This window comes from Marmota flaviventris, chromosome 9 (assembly GCF_047511675.1).
Source record: "Marmota flaviventris isolate mMarFla1 chromosome 9, mMarFla1.hap1, whole genome shotgun sequence".
In the NCBI taxonomy this organism is placed as follows: Eukaryota; Metazoa; Chordata; class Mammalia; order Rodentia; family Sciuridae; genus Marmota; species Marmota flaviventris.
Window position 1 is genome coordinate 114,094,105 of NC_092506.1, and position 17,140 is coordinate 114,111,244.

At 38.9% G+C, this 17,140-nt stretch overlaps 1 pseudogene; it reads right to left on the reverse strand.

The window, feature by feature from the left end:
- Positions 1 to 1,405: 1,405 nt before the first annotated feature.
- LOC114100671 (heat shock factor-binding protein 1 pseudogene) lies at positions 1,406 to 10,203 on the reverse strand (annotated as a pseudogene).
- Between the last annotated feature and the right edge of the window lie 6,937 nt (positions 10,204 to 17,140).

The window sequence follows — 17,140 nt, forward strand, 5'->3', positions numbered from 1 at the left end:
ACTGTTTTCATTGGTTTCCCTTTATGAAGACCACACCAATCCTTGGCATTTTCAGGCATCATGATTTGGTTGTAGGAAATTACTTTGTGGTGACATTCACGTGGATTGCCTTCCAGGTCATCAATATTGACTTCTAGGCTCAGCACTCCTGTTACTGAATTTTTGAATTGCAAATGTTACTATCTCTGTCTTCTATAATCAACAAAAAAAATTGTTACTCTGCAAGAATTTAGGTGAGAAAGAGCTCAAATAGAATAGTATTTTATTTATTTGTTTTGTTTGGTTTTTATTTTATTTATTTATTTACTTATTTGGTATAGGGGATTGAACCCAGGGGCACTTAACCACTAAGCCACATCCCCAACCCTTTTTATTTTTATTTTGAGGCAGGGTCTCAGTGAGTTGCTTAGGGCTTTGCTAAGGTGCTGAGGCTGGCTTTGAACTCATGATCCTCCTACCTCAGCTTCTAGAGTCCCTGTGATTACAGGCATGCATCACCACGCCAGGCCTAGAATATTTCTTAAAATCTGAATCTACGACCAGTCGTTCACCATTTTCTGACTAAGTGACTGGCGCAGACTCAACACTGTCTCTCTCTTTTCTTTTTCTCTCCTCCAATCAATAGCTCAAAGAAAGGATAGAATAATTGAGTTTTAAAATCCTGCCCTTTTGTTTCTTTGTGGTGAACATTGTAGATGAACAACTAGAAGTACTAGAATCTCAGGCAAAACGCAAAGGAATGCCTCATTACATCAGACTATTAGGGCATTTCCTGTATTTTAAAATGCTGATATAGTTAAGTGGCTGTGGTTACTCTTCACTGACTTTAGCATCTGATCTCACAGACTAGTCATAAGTTGCAGTTCAATTCTGGGTTTTGGCAACAAAGTAGAGATAGACATTTCTGAATACAGAACTTTTAGCCATTTGGAAATTATTGCGAACACATTGTTTAATGTTAGAGCAATAGTCACATAGTACTGAAAATAAAAGAATCTGAACTCTGCAAATGTTTTTTTACTCCATCAAGTCCCACAAAAATGAAGGATTTATTACTTATTTAATAAAAAAAATTATTCAGCAACTTTTTTTTTCAAACAGCAACTACTACAAAAGAATGGCAGAAAAAAATGACTTCACAAAATACACTAAAATTTTTGACAATTTTATGCATTCTAATGTTTAATATTAAGAGCACAATTGACCAAGTTCCAAGATGGGAAGATACCATGTTTAAGAAACTTAGGGGAAAAAATCACTCTAAAAACTAATTAGATAATATATGAAAAGAATGCACTATAGTATAAAAACCTGTCTACTCTTAGTTGCAAAAAAAAAAAATTGTAAAAAGCCATTCAGTCTTCTCTTGGCTTAAAAATATGGTATTCGGGATAATTAGCAAACTTCAACTCTCTTGTGTAGCAGGTATCTTGTTTTTGCCTTGAAATTCTTCCACCCCTGCCTGTGTCAGGAGGCCTGTAATGCTTTTCTCCAGATCATCAATGCAACCACTCATTTCATCAAGTCTTCCAATGATCTGGTCAGACATGGCCTAAAATTCATCTTGCATCTGCTGCAGGACTGTCTGCACCACTAAGGTGAGGTCCTGCACAGTCTAGGGGTCAGTCTCGGCTATCACTCCAGTTCCCAGTTTGGCAGTGATGTCTCAGACTGTCATCCTCAGTGCAGACACCTCCAGCCACCCACTTCTTGTCCTAATTGTGGTTTTAGTTTGCCTTTAGTTTGATGAGTGGATTATTTACATGTGATTATTAGCCATTAACATATCTTCTTTGGTGAAATGTCATTCAAATCTTTCACCCATTTTTTTATTAAATCCTTCTGTTATTATTTATTAAATTATGAGAGTTCTTTTTATATTGTATATATAGGTTTTTCATATATAAGAAAATATTATGAACATATCATATATAATACCATATGTATGGTATTTTCTCCTAGTCCGGTATGTCTTTTTTATTTGCTCAAGTGTATCTTTCAAAACGCAAAAGTTTCTTTACATTTTTTTTACTTGTTCTAATTAATTATACATGACAGTAGGACACATTTTGACACATCATACATAAATGGAGTAGAATTTCTCATTCTTCTGGTTGTGCATGGTATAGAATTATACCAGTCATGTAATCATGTATGTACATGGGTAATAATGTCCAATTCATTCTACTATCCTTCCTCCCCTCATACCCTCTCCCCTCTCTTCACTCCCCTGTGCCTAGTACAAAATACCTCTATTCTTCCCACCACGCCCCCCCTTATTGTGAAATAGCATCTGCATATCAGAGAAAACATTCAGATTTTGTTTTGTGGGGGTTGGCTTTTTTCGCTTAGCATGATATTCTCCAGCTCCATCCATTTACCTGCAAATGCCATAATTTCATTTTTCTTTAAGGCTGAGAAATACTCCATTGTGTATATATACCACATTTTCTTTATCCACTCATCTACTGAAGGGCATCTAGGATGGTTCCACAGTTTAGCTATTGTGAACTGTGCTGCTATAAACATTGTTGTGGCTATGTCCCTGTAGTATGCTGATTTTAAAACATTTGGGTATAAACTGAGGAGTGGGATAGCTGGGTCAAATGGTGATTCCATTCCAAGTTATCTGAGGAATCTCCACACTGCTTTCCAGAGTGGTTGCACCAATTTGTAGTCCCACCAGCAATGTATGAGTGTACCTATTTCCCTACACCCTCACCAACACTTACTGTTGCTTGTATTCTTTTTTTTTTTTTTTTGGCATTAATTCTTTTTTTTTTTTCAATTTTTTATTGCTGGTTGTTCAAAACATTACATAGTTATTGATATATCATATTTCACACTTTGATTCAAGTGGGTTTTACCCCGTATACAGATTGCAGAATCACATCAGTTACACATCCATTGATTTACATGTTGCCATACTAGCGTCTGTTGTATTCTTCTGCCTTTCCTATCCTCTACTATCCCCCCTCCCCTCCCCTCCCCTCCCCTCTTCTCTCTCTACCCCCTCTACTGTCAGTCATTTCTCCCCCTTTTATTATTTTCCCCTTTCCCCTCACTTCCTCTTGTATGTAATTCTGTATAACCCTGAGGGTCTCCTTCCATTTCCATGTAATTTCCCTTCTCTCTCCCTTTCCCTCCCACCTCTCATCCCTGTTTAATGTTAATATTCTTCTCATGCTCTTCGTCCCTTCTCTGTTCTTAGTTACTCTCCTTATATCAAAGAAGACATTTGGCATTTGTTTTTTAGGGATTGGCTAGCTTCACTTAGCATAATCTGCTCTAATGCCATCCATTTCCCTGCAAATACTATTTTGTCATTTTTTAATGCAGAGTAATACTCCATTGTGTATAAATGCCACATTTTTTTTATCCATTCATCTATTGAAGGGCATCTAGGTTGGTTCCACAGTCTTGCTATTGTGAATTGTGCTGCTATGAACATCGATGTAGCAGTGTCCCTGTAGCATGCTCTTTTTAGGTCTTTAGGGAATAGACCGAGAAGGGGAATAGCTGGGTCAAATGGTGGTTCCATTCCCAGCTTTCCAAGAAATCTCCATACTGCTTTCCAAATTGGCTGCACCAATTTGCAGTCCCACCAGCAATGTACAAGTGTATCCTTTTCCCCACATCCTCGCCAGCACTTGTTGTTGTTTGACTTCATAATGGCTGCCAATCTTACTGGAGTGAGATGGTATCTTAGGGTGGTTTTGATTTGCATTTCTCTGACTGCTAGAGATGGTGAGCATTTTTTCATGTACTTGTTGATTGATTGTATGTCCTCCTCTGAGAAGTGTCTGTTCAGGTCCTTGGCCCATTTGTTGATTGGGTTATTTGTTATCTTATTGTCTAATTTTTTGAGTTCTTTGTATACTCTGGATATTAGGGCTCTATCTGAAGTGTGAGGAGTAAAGATTTGTTCCCAGGGTGTAGGCTCCCTATTTACCTCTCTTATTGTTTCTTTTGCTGAGAAAAAACTTTTTAGTTTGAGTAAGTCCCATTTGTTGATTCTAGTTATTAACTTCTGTGCTATGGGTGTCCTATTGAGGAATTTGGAGCCGGACCCCACAGTATGTAGATCGTAGCCAACTTTTTCTTCTATCAGATGGCGTGTCTCTGATTTGATATCAACCTCCTTGATCCATTTTGAATAAACTTTTGTGCATGGTGAGAGAAAGGGATTCAGTTTCATTTTGTTACATATGGATTTCCAGTTTTCCCAGCACCATTTGTTGAAGATGCTATCCTTCCTCCATTGCATGCTTTTAGCCCCTTTATCAAATATAAGATAGTTGTAGTTTTGTGGATTGGTTTCTGTGTCCTCTATTCTGTACCATTGGTCCACCCACCTGTTTTGGTACCAGTACCATACTGTTTTTGTTACTATTGCTCTGTAGTATAGTTTGAAGTCTGGTATCGCTATACCGCCTGATTCACACTTCCTGCTTAGCATTGTTTTTGCTATTCTGGGTCTTTTATTTTTACATATGAATTTCATGATTGCTTTCTCTATTTCTACAAGAAATGCCGTTGGGATTTTGATTGGCATTGCATTAAACCTATAGAGAACTTTTGGTAATATCGCCATTTTGATGATGTTAGTTCTGCCTATCCATGAACAGGGTATATTTTTCCATATTCTAAGATCTTCTTCTATTTCTCTCTTTAGGGTTCTGTAGTTTTCATTGTATAAGTCTTTCACCTCTTTTGTTAGGTTGATTCCCAAGTATTTTATTTTTATTCAGGATATTGTGAATGGAGTGGTTGTCCTCATTTCCATTTCAGAGAATTTGTCACTGATATACAGGAATGCCTTTGATTTATGCATGTTGATTTTATATCCTGCCACTTTGCTGAATTCATTTATTAGCTCTAATAGTTTCTTTGTAGACCCTTTTGGGTCTGCTAGGTATAGAATCATGTCAACTGCAAATAGTGATAATTTAAGTTCTTCTTTTCCTATTTTGATGCCTTTAATTTCTTTCATCTGTCTAATTGCTCTGGCCAGTGTTTCATGAACTATGTTGAACAGAAGTGGTGAGAGAGGGCATCTCTGTCTTGTTCCAGATTTTAGAGGGAATGCCTTCAATTTTTCTCCATTCAGAATGATGCTAGCCTGAGGCTTAGCATAGATTGCTTTTACAATATTGAGGTATGTTCCTGTTATCCCTAGTTTTTCTAGAGTTTTGAACATAAAGGGATGCTGTACTTTGTCGAATGCTTTTTCCACATCTATCGAGATGATCATATGGTTCTTATTTTTAAGTCTATTGATGTGGTGAATAACATTTATTGATTTCCGTATATTGAACCAGCCTTGCATACCAGGGATGAATCCTACTTGATCATGGTGCACAATTATTTTTGATATGTTTTTGTATCCGATTCGCCAGAATTTTATTGAGGATTTTTGCATCTAGGTTCATTAGAGATATTGGTCTGTAGTTTTCTTTCTTTGAAGTGTCTTTGTCTGGTTTAGGTATCAGGGTGATGTTGGCCTCGTAGAATGAATTTGGAAGTTCTCCCTCTTTTTCTATTTCCTGAAGTAGCTTGAAAAGTATTGGTATTAGTTCCTCTTTAAAGGTTTTGTAAAACTCTGCTGTATACCCATCCGGTCCTGGGCTTTTCTTAGTTGGTAGTCTTTTGATGGTTTCTTCTATTTCCTCAATTGATATGGGTCTGTTTAGGTTGTCTATATCCTCCTGACTCAATCTGGGCAGATCATATGACTTAAGAAATTTATCGATGCCTTCACTATCTTCTAATTTATTGGAGTATAAGGATTCAAAATAATTTCTGATTATCTTCTGTATTTCTGAAGTGTCTGTTGTGATATTGCCTTTTTCATCCCGTATGCTAGTAATTTGAGTTCTCTCTCTTCTTCTCTTCATTAGCATGGCTAAGGGTCTGTCGATTTTATTTATTTTTTCAAAGAACCAACTTTTAGTTTTGTCAATTTTTTCAATTGTTTCTTTTGTTTCGATTTCATTAATTTCAGCTTTGATTTTAATTATTTCTTGCCTTCTACTTCTTTTGCTGTTGTTTTGCTCTTCTTTTTCTAGGATTTTGAGATGAAGTATGAGATCATTTATTTGTTGGTTTTTACTTTTTTTAAGGAATGAACTCCAAGCAAAGAATTTTCCTCTTAGAACTGCTTTCAATGTGTCCCATAGATTCCGATATGTTGTGTCTGTGTTTTCATTTATCTCTAAGAATTTTTTAATTTCCTCCTTGATGTCTTCTATAACCCATTGATCATTCAGTAACCTATTGTTCATTCTCCAAGTGATGCATGATTTTTCCTTCCTTCTTTTATCGTTGATTTTCAGTTTCATTCCATTATGATCAGATAAGATGCACGGTATTATCTCTACTCCTTTATATTGTCTAAGAGTTGCCCTGTGACATAATATATGATCTACTTTTGAGAAGGATCCATGTGCTGCTGATAAAAAAGTGTAACTGCTTGATGTTGGGTGGTATATTCTATATATGTCAATTAAGTCTAGGTTATTAATTGTGTTATTGAGTTCTATAGTTTCCTTATTCAACTTTTGTTTGGAAGATCTGTCCAGTGGCGAGAGAGGTGTGTTGAAGTCTCCAATGATTATTGTATGGTGGTCTATTAGACTCTTGAACTTGAGAAGAGTTTGTTTGATGAACATAGTTGCACCATTGTTTGGGGCATATATATTTATGATTGTTATGTCTTGTTGGTGTATGGTTCCCTTGAGCAGTATGTAGTGTCCCTCTTTATCCCTTTTGATTAACTTTGGCTTGAAATCTATTTTATTTGATATGAGTATGGACACTCCTGCTTGTTTCCGAGGTCCATATGAGTGATATGATTTTTCCCAACCTTTCACCTTCAGCCTATGTATGTCTTTTCCTATCAAATGTGTCTCCTGTAGGCAGCACATTGTTGGGTCTTGTTTTGTGATCCATTCTACTAGCCTGTGTCTCTTAATTGGTGAGTTTAAGCCATTAACATTTAGGGTTATTATTGAGATATGGGTTGTTATTCCAGCCATATTTGTTTATTTATGTTACTAAACATGGTTTGTTTTCCTCTTTGATTATTCCCCCCCCCTTTACTGTCCTACCTCCCACTGTTGGTTTTCATTGTTATTTTCCATTTCCTCTTCCTGTAATGTTTTGCCAAGGATGTTTTGAAGAGATGGTTTTCTAGCTGCAAATTCTTTTAACTTTTGTTTATTGTGGAAGGTTTTAATTTCATCTTCCATCCTGAAGCTTAATTTCGCTGGATACACAATTCTTGGTTGGAACCCATTTTCTTTCAGTGTTTGAAATATGTTATTCCAGGATCTTCTAGCTTTCAGAGTCTGTGTTGAAAGATCAGCTGTTATCCTGATTGGCTTACCCCTAAGTGTAATCTGCTTCCTTTCTCTTGTAGCTTTTAAAATTCTCTCCTTATTCTGTATGTTGGGCATCTTCATTATAATGTGTTTAGGTGTGGATCTCTTATGATTTTGCACATTCGGCGTCCTGTAGGCTTCTAGGATTTGGGATTCTGTCTCATTCTTCAAGTCTGGGAAGTTTTCTCGTATTATTTCATTGAATAGATTGCTCATTCCTTTGGTTTGGACCTCTATACCTTCCTGTATCCCAATGACTCTTACGTTTGGTCTCTTTATGTTATCCCATATTTCTTGGATGTTCTGCTCATGGTTTCTTAACAGTCTTGCTGAGCTGTCTATGTTCTTTTCCAGTTGAAATACTTTGTCTTCATTGTCTGATGTTCTATCTTCTAAGTGTTCTACTCTGCTGGTAGTATTCTCAATTGAGTTTTTAAGTTGGTTTATTGCTTCCTGCATTTCTAGGATTTCTGTTTGTTTGTTTTTTATAACCTCTATCTCCCTGTATAGTTGATCTTTTGCTTCCTGGATTTGTTTGTGTAATTCATTGTCGAAGTGATCTTTCATTGTCTGATTTTGCTGTCTAATGTCTTCCTTGAGACTCCAGATCATCTGAAGCATGTATATCCTGAATTCTTTATCTGACATTCCATCTGCTGCAGCTGTTACCTCTTCTAAAGTTGAGTTGACCTGCATTGCTTGTGGTCCTTTCTTTCCTTGTCTTTTCATACTGCTTGCGTTTCTTTCTGCTTGGTGAAACTGTTGTGTTTTTGAAAAATTTTCCCCCCTATATATTTATATTGCTCTTGTATAGTTGAAAAGTCTCCCTTGCAGGGTTGGGCGGCGGTCTGCCTACCTTGCAGGTGCGGGCGATGGCTATGCTCTGCCCCTCCTCCAATTGGTGTGAGGTGTCTACCACGCCCGCGGACCCCTGGGCCTGTTCTGCCGGCGGGTCGCTGGGCTTATTCCGAGCACAGGAGGCGGCTCTGCTCTGCCCGTACTCCAATTGGGGTGACGTGTGTACCACGCCGTCAGGCCACTGGGCCTGATCCGCGGGTCAGTTGCAGGTCTGCCAACCTTGCAGGCACAGGCGGCGGCTCTGCTCCGCCCCTCCTCCAATTGGTGTGACTTGTCTACCGCACCCGCGGACCGCTGGGCCTGTTCCGGGTGCGGGCGAAGGCTCTGCTCTGCTACTACTCCAACTGGGGTGACGTGCCTACCACCCTGGCCGGCCGCTGGGCCTGATCCACCGGTCGGTCGCAGGTCTGCCTACCTTTTGGGCGCGGGTGGCGGCTCTGCTCTGCCCCTACTCCCATTGGGGTGACGTGTGTACCACGCCAGCAGGCCACCGGGCCTGATCCGCCGGTCGGTTGCAGGTCTGCCTACCCTGCAGGCACGGGCGGCGGCTCTGCTCTGCCCCCCCTCCAATTGGTGTGACTTGTCTACCACACCCGCGGGCCGCTGGGTCTGTTCCGGGTGCAGGCGAAGGCTCTGCTCTGCCCCTACTCCCATTGGGGTGACATGTGTACCACGCCAGTAGGCCACCGGGCCTGATCCGCCGGTCGGTTGCAGGTCTGCCTACCCTGCAGGCGCGTGCGGCGGCTCTGCTCTGCCCCCCCTCCAATTGGTGTGACTTGTCTACCACACCCGCGGGCCGCTGGGTCTGTTCCGGGTGCAGGCGAAGGATCTGCTCTGCCCCTACTCCAATTGGGGTGACGTGTGTACCACGCCGGCAGGCCGCTGGGCCTGATCCACCGGTCTGTCGCAGGTCTGCCTACCTTGCAGGCGCAGCCAGGGGCTCTGCCCTGCCCCTCCTACCACGCCCGCGGAGCTCTGGGCCTGTTCTGCTGGTCGGTCAAAGGTCTCCCTACCTTCCGGGCGCGGGTGGCGGCTCTGCTCTGCCCCTACTCCAATTGGGGTTACATGACTACCACGCCAGCGGGCCGCTGGGCCTGTTCTGGGCGCGGGCGGCGGCTCTGCTCTGCCCCTCTGGCTTGATGACAAAGTGAGAGAGACTCGGGTGTTTGTGACTCACTTTCTTTACCAGGAGACCAACTGTTTCTGTCGCCGCTGGTATTGATGAAGTTCTCTCCTCCGCCGCTTTCTGATGACATCAGATCTCTGCCATGTTGGTATCCCATGCGAATGGCAGCATTTTGTTCCCTTTGCCAGGTGACCAAAGCAACGGGTGAGTCCTGACCGGCCCTCACAAGCCCCGTCTCAGTCCTGTTGCCACTGCCTATGAAGGCTCGGTTGGTATTTACCTCCACAGTATTCAGCAGGACCTGGACCGAGAAGCAGTTTCCGCGGGTTCTTTAGCCCTGGGCCAGAGCATTTCCAGGAGCCGGAATTCGGCCGCTCCGTGCTCGGTGTATGTTTTGATAAGAGCAGGCTCCAAGAAGCAGTTTCCACGGGTTCTTTAGCATTGAGCCTGAGTAATTTGTCTGCAAGCCGCAGGCGAATGGCAGCCTGAAATTACCTGTTCTATGGCTGAATGAGCTGAGATCAGTCAAAAACAGGGATGGTGACGTCAGCTCTCCAACATGGTGGCCGCTGGCTTCCTCTGTGGTCTGACCGGCGTGGAGAACCGAATTGGACCGCTTCCTTCCCCCATCTCAAACCCAGAATTCAGCACTGAGTAAGGTGATTTCACAGCTGGCAGAAGCCCACAGAAACTGCAGCGCTGTATCTTTGCGTTGCTATCTCCTCGTTTCCCAGTGTGCGCCTCAGACTCTAGCCGCAGGGCGATTTTCTGAATAAGCAGCGCGACCCTCCGTGCAGACAAATCTCTCGCATTTGAGCCCCCGTAGCTGATCCTCATGCGATGGAAATCCTTCCCCTAGGTTTTGGAGCACCCCAATTCTGCTGGAAATTCCTAACAAGATAGCTTTTAGCAGTTCTAACTCGTCATTCTCCTGCACAGTGACGCGGTACACGCGGGTAATGCACTCCCTTCGCCACCATCTTCAGAATCCCCTGTTGCTTGTATTCTTGATAATTGTCATTCTGATTGGAGTGAAATGAAATCTTACAGTAGTTTTGATTTGCATTTCTCTAATTGCTAAAGATGATGAACATTTTTTCATCTTGTATTTCAGATTGTATTTCTTTTTTTGTGAAGTGTCTGTTCAGTCTCTTAGCCCATTTATTGACTGGGTTATTTGCTTTTTTGGTGTTGAGGTTTTTGAGTTCTTTACATATCCTAGATATTAGTGCTATATCTGAGGTGAATGTGGTAAAGATTTTCTCTCATTCTGTAGGCCCTCTCTTCATACTATTGATTGCTTCCTTTGCTGAGAAGAATTTTTTTCGTTTGAATCCATCCCATTTATTGATTCTTGATTTTATTTCTTGTGCTTTAGGAGTCTTGTTAAGGAAGTCAGTTCCTAAGTTGACACAGTGAAGATTTGGTCCTCCTTTTTCTTCTATTAGAAGCAGGGTCTCCGTTCTAGTGTCTAAGTCTTTGATCCCCTTTGAGTTGAGTTTTGTGTAGGGTGAGAGATAGAGGTTTAATTTCATTTTACTACATATAGATTTCCAGTTTTGCCAGCACCATTTGTTGAATAGGCTATTTTTTCTCCAATGAATGTTTTTGGTGTCTTTTTTTTAGTATGAGATATTTATGTGGGTTTGTCTCTGTGCTTTCTATTCTGTGCCATTGGTCTATGTACCTGTTTTGGTCCCAATACCATGCCATTTTATTACTATGGCTCTGTAGTATAGTTTAAATTCTGATATTGTGGTGCCTCCTGAATCACTTTTCTTAATAATGATTGCTTTGGCTATACTGGTCTCTTATTTTTCCAAATAAATTTCATGATTGCTCTTTCTATTTCTATGAAGAATGTCATTAGAATTTTAATAGGAATTGCATTAAATCTCTCTAGTGCTTTTGGTAGCATAGCCATTTTGACAATATTAATTCTGCTTATCCAAAAGAATGAGATCTTTCCATCTTCTAAAGTCTTCTTCAATCTTTTAATTTAATGTTCTGTAGTTTGTGTTGTAGAGGTCTTTCACCTCTTTTGTTAGATTGACTCCCAAGTATTTTTTTTTAGGCTATTGTGAATGGGGTAGTTTTCCTAATTTCTCTTTCAGTGGATTCATCACTGATGTATAGGAACATTTTTGATTGATGGGTATTGATTTTATATCCTGCTACTTTGCTAAATTCTTTTATTCAAGAAGTTTTCTGGAATTTTTTGGATTTTCTAAATATAGAAACATTTGCAAATAGTGATAGTTTGAGTTCTTTTTTTCCTATTCATATCCCTTTAATTTCTTTTATCTCTCTGATTGCTCTAGCTAGAGTTTCCAGGACTATGTTGAATAGAAGTGGTGAAAGAGGGCATCCTTGTCTTGTTCCAGGTCTTAGAGGGAATGCTTTCAATTTTTCTCCATTTAGAATGATGTTGGCCTTGGATTTAGCATAGATAGCTTTTACAATGTTGAGGTATTTTCCTACTATCACTAGTTTTTCTAGTGTTTTGGACATGAAGGGGTGCTGTATTTTGAAAATGCTTTTTCTGCATCCAGTGAGATGATGATATGATTCTTGTCTTTAAATCTATTAATGTGATGAATGACACTTATTGATTTATTACATATGTTGAACCAACCTTGTCTCCCTGGGATAAACCCCACTTGATAGTGGTACACTATATTTTTAAATATATTTTTAATGTGAATTTCCAGAATTTTATTGAGAATTTTGCATCTATGTTCATCAGGGATATTGGTCTGAAGTTTTCTTTCCTTGATGTATCTTTGTCTGGTTCTGGTATCAGGATAATACTAGCCTCATAGAAGGAGTTTGAAAGGGTTCTCTCATTTTCTATTTCATGGAATAATTTGAGAAGTATTGGTGTTAGTTCTTCTTTGAAGGTCTTGTAGAACTTGGCTAAGAATCCATTTGATCCTGGGCTTTTTGTCGTTGGTAGGCTTTTGATGGCATCTTCATTTCATTGCTTGAAATTGATCTGTTTAAATTGTATATGTCCTCCTGATTCAGTTTGGGTAAGTCATATATCTCTAGAAATTTGTCAATGTCTTTGAGATTTTCTATTTTATTGGAGTATAAATTTTCAAAATAGTTTCTAATTATTTTTTGTATTTCAGTAATGTCCATCATAATATTTCCTTTTTTATCATAAATTTTAGTAATTTGAGTTCTCTCTCTACCTCTTCATTAGTGTGGCTAAGGGTTTATCAATTTTATTTATTTTTTCCAAACTGCCAACTTTTCATTTTGTCAATTATTTGAATTGTTTCTTTTGTTTCAATTTCATTGATTTCAGTTCTGATTTTAATTATTTTCTGTCTTCTACTGCTTTGGGTGTTGATTTGTTCTTTTTCTAGGGCTTCTAAATGTAATGTTAGGTCATTTATTTGTTGACTTTTTATTCTTTTAATGTATGAGCTTGATGCAATGAACTTTCCTCTTAGCACTGCCTTCATAGCATCCCAGAGATTTTCATATGTTATATCAGTGTTCTTATTTACTGCTAAGTATTTTTTTATTTTATTCCTGATTTCTTTTGCTATCCATTCATCATTCAATAGCATATTACTTAGTCTCCAGTTGAAGTAATTTTTATGTTTTATTTTTTCATTGATTTCTAATTTTATTCCATTATGATCTGTTAGAATGCAAGGTAGTATTTGTACTTTTTTGTATTTGCTAAGAGTTGCTTTGTGGCATAAGATATGGTCTATGTTAGAGAAGAATCCATTTATCAAGTCAATTTTACCACCTTTCTTCTTTTGTAATTTGTGTCTTTAGCATCTTAAGAAATATTTATCTGGCCTAAAATCACAAAGATTTTATTATTTTTTAAGTTATGTTTTGAGGAGGCTTGTTATAGGTTTTACATTTAGATATATGATCAATCTTAAGTCTATGTTGATGTATGATGTGAAGTAAAGGTTAAAGTTTATTTTTATTTTTACAAATGGACATCTAGTTATTGAAGCACCATTTTTAAAAAGATGTTCCTTTTCCCCATTGAAGTTCATTTGTACCTTGGTTGAAATTTGATCCAGTTTATATGTGTCTATCCCTAAGCTCTCTATCCTATCCTGCTGATCTCTATGCTTATTATTTTGGCAATTCCAAATTGTTTTGTTTATCAGAAATTTAAAATAAGTCTTGAAATTAGGTAGGATAAGTCCTCCAACTTTGTTCTTCTTTTAAAACTGGCTTTGGTATTCGTTTTTGTTTTCAAATAAATTTTAGAAACTGCATTAATTTTTATAAAATAGGATGCTTGAACTTTAGTTGGGATAGTGTCAAATCTATAGGTCAATTTGGAGAGGATTACAATCTTAATAATATTGAGACCTCTGATACATGAACACGATAAATTTCTCTATTTGCCTATTGTTCTTCTTTAATTTCTTTCAGTAATGTTTTGTTGTTTCAGTTTAGAGGTTGTAGATGGCTTCTGTTATATTTATTCCTAAATATTCATGTCTTTGCTTCTTTTGGAGTAGGATATGCAGAAGCTATCCACTTCTAGCCAGCACCAGTATACTGTGCAGGCCTGTTTTAGCATTGCACCTGTGATTATTCTTACTCTGTTAATTGGTCATAAAAAAGAATGCTTCATAAGCTTGTAGCTATAAGTTGAGGGTGTGGTGGCAAAGGAGTAGGTGCAGATACCATAGAAGCTTAAGTCACTTGCTTGTGTAATTTATTTGTGCATTCCTGATCTGCCATGTCCATTTGACTTTCTACATGTGTCCAATTTTACTATTTAGTGGATCAGAGAATACCCACTTTATGATGATATTTCAATCACAGTTACATGGTATCTCCCAATCAGGCACTCCGTTTCTACCAAAGGATATTATTATGCCAAGAATTGCTTTTTGTAGTTATTAGCAGAGAATGGACAACCTTACTCCAAATCCCTAGGAGTCAAAGCTATGGTTCTGTCATTGGGTCTTACTGTAGAATCCATAAAGCATCCCTGGCTACCAGAGACACTTTAGTTACCATTGGAACTGCTAGGTCATAAGACCTGAGTTGCAGAATTGCTTACATTATGGTCTAGATGTGTCTTAGTTTTTCTTATTCTAGGATTTGTTCAAAATAGACAGCTTTATAAATTACTTTGTAAAAAGAACAGAGTGGCTCACTTAAATGAAGTATACATTTGCTTCCAAAATCTGAAGAATCCCATCAAGTTCTATATGTCCTTCTTCATGGTGGATTTCAAGTTACAGAGATATGTCCCTCACTTTACAGAAGGATATCCTGACATAATTGATTGTTCTGTTCCCTGGAGTTTCATGGGGTTTATCTCCCATCTTCTGGTACATGTGTCCTTATTAAGATTTTTTTTTAATTTAAGTTATGTGATACTTCCTGCTCTCCAGATATAATTATAATAATATCATCATTGTAATGTTGCAGAATCATGTTCTGTGAATTATCAAGTCTCTCAAGATTCCTAAATACTATATTATGACAGAGGTCAGGAGATTGACACGACTCTGAGGAAATAGAGTGAAAGTGTACTGCTGACATTGCCACGTGAAAAACAAAGGCTGCAGGTGCCAGGGGATCTGTGAGCTTTTACCAGTAAACACACAACATTCAGGACAGTAGCTTTGGTTGGTGTTACCTCATGATTAAGTCTGAGACATTCCATGGTCATCCTCAAAGATCCACATAGCTTTTTTACAAGCGAAACCTGTGACTTACAGGGGGCTAACAGAGGACTCCAAGGACTTCTGACCTCCCTTTGGGAGCTGGGTAAGAGGCTATGACAACCCCACTACGGTGTTTCTAGTCATATTTTTGCCCACCAGATGTAAAATACTTCTACTTATGCATTTCAATGAGTACTTTAACAGATTTCCCTTTCATTCTGTTCCTTTGGGACCCTGATCAATTTGACATTATATAGATCCAAACAAGGGAAAAAAATTATCCCTCTAAGTTCATTTGGTCTGCTATAACAAAATACCTTAAACTAGGTGGTTTATAAACAACAGAAATTTATTTCTCACAGTTCTGGAGGCTGAGAAGTCCATGATCAAGGCACCAGCAGATTCAGAGGACTATATTTCATCAATGATACCTCCTCGGTATATCTTCACAAGTGGAAAGTCTCTTTTATAAAGACACTAATCCCATCCCCCAGGACTCCACCTTCACAACCTAATCACCTCCTAAAGGCCCACCTCCTAATGTTACCACCTTGGGGATTCAGATTTCAACATAGGAATTTGGGGTATAAACATTCAGATCATAGCACCCTCTCTCTCCCATCAGTTTATAATGGTAGTTTTTTCCCACCTATATTTGGTGGCTAAGAACCACCTCCACTAGTTTTCTACCATGCCCTCAGTTTATTATTTCCACCAAAATCAGAGCACCCAATTCCATCACGGTATCTGACATCATGGGCTCTGGCCTGTGACTGTAGCCACAACACTTTTTTTAATAATTCTGACATTCCCCCAGCAATGCAGTTTTTGTGTCTTAGTGAGGGGTTATCCTCTTGGGCTTCCTGGAAATGACTGAGCAAATGTCTCACATTAAGTGTTCCAACATTCCTATCTCCCGACACTTTAGACTCTTTTTTCTATGTTATTGGTTGTAAGTTTTTGCTATTTGAGTATGATCTATGAATTAGAACTTGTTTAAAATGTATAATCCCAGGAACACCCCAGATCTACGGAATCAGAATCTGCATCTAATAAAATCACTGGGTGATTCTTCTCCATGATAAATTTGAGAAACTCCATTGTTGAGTCTAGGCTTCTGTTAAGTACTATTTCTACTTGTTTGGTCAATATATTAAATCTCGTATATAATACTAATAAATTCAGCTTGATCTAATCTTACAATTTTTTCTTCTTATGTCTCACATTTCTTATTAGAATCCATTTCTACACAGTCTACCTACAGAAAAGCAAGCATTGAAATAGGAGCTAGCAGAAAGAAACCAGGGGCAGAGACACCCTAAATGCATACACGGTCCTGGGCAGATATATGTTGTAGGGTTCTCATCTGCATAAACAGTTTAATTAAAAATGCATTGCAAAACTCATAGGCACATGCAAATTTAAGTAATTGATAATATATGTACAACTCTTTGGAATCTGTTTATATTGAAACAACGTAAATCTCCTTGCCTCTGCAGTTCCCTAAAACCATTTATTACCTAACGCTAGTTGTTGCATCACAGCTCAAGCATTGGCTCATCCCTCGTGCTGCCCATGAATACTGGCTCCCAGTGACTCTTTTGGAAGTTGCTATAATGTATGCATCACTCATGGTGTCCACAGGACGAGTTTATCCAGAGTAAGCAGAATGTGAGTGAAAATGTGTTTCTTGGTCATATTAAATTTAGCATTCATAATTAAATAGCATAAACACAAAAGAGCATGTCTCCCCATCACATCTTGAACTGCTTCCCTAGAATGTGATCTCTTGAGGTTGAACAAACACCTGCCCAGCACTCAGCCCACCAGGAGGAACAACAGTCAAAGGCATATTGAAAAAGTGAAAAGGACAATATTATTTGTACATGGATGTCTGTCCTCCAGTCAGCATGGCTTAAGACTGACCTGGTGAGCACATGACACATCTTCCTAGATGGCTTTCTATCTTTGCATGATTACAGAAGCCTCAGCCTAATTACTGGTCTAACACTGCACCAGCCTGCCACCGTCTCCACCCCATCCCTGTTGCTGTCAGCTTCACTGCTTGCTGCCTCAAGCTTTCAGAGTTTTTGTTCTTGTTG